The sequence below is a fragment of the Protobothrops mucrosquamatus genome, unplaced genomic scaffold (genome assembly GCF_001527695.2).
Source record: "Protobothrops mucrosquamatus isolate PMUCROS unplaced genomic scaffold, P.Mucros_1.0 scaffold3125, whole genome shotgun sequence".
Lineage (NCBI taxonomy): Eukaryota > Metazoa > Chordata > Lepidosauria > Squamata > Viperidae > Protobothrops > Protobothrops mucrosquamatus.
This window is the reverse complement of record NW_015389128.1, coordinates 137,306-137,838: the sequence shown is the minus strand read 5'-3', so window position 1 is coordinate 137,838 and position 533 is coordinate 137,306.

The window sequence follows — 533 nt, the reverse complement described above, 5'->3', positions numbered from 1 at the left end:
TGGGACTGGGGGGCCATGGCGCCGATGGGGATCCAGCTTTCCCTGCTCGCGGTGGCCTTTGGCTTGCTGGGCGTGGGCGTGCTCCACCACCTCTACTCGAGCGTGCTAGCTGGCCGCTTCGCCTCCTTTGTGCTTGGTGGGGCTACCACTCCGGGTGGTGGCGGTGGCCTAATGGACCTGCGCAAGCTGCTGGCAGCGGCAGCATGCATGCTCACAGAGAGGGCTCTGAGTGCCGCCTCTGGCACGCGTGCCATAGGTTCGCCACCACTGGTATAGGGTCTCCTGCTTGAGCAGGGGGCTGGACTAGAAGACCTCCAAGGTCCCTTCCAGCTTCCTATTCTATTCTATTCTATTCTATTCTATTCTTTCTCCTGCCTTCCTGTCTTATAGAATCTTTATTCTACTCTATTCTACTCTACTCTACTCTACTCTACTCTACTCTACTCTACTCTACTCTACTCTACTCTACTCTACTCTACTCTACTCTACTCTATTCTATTCTATTCTATTCTATTCTTTCTCCTGCCTTCCTG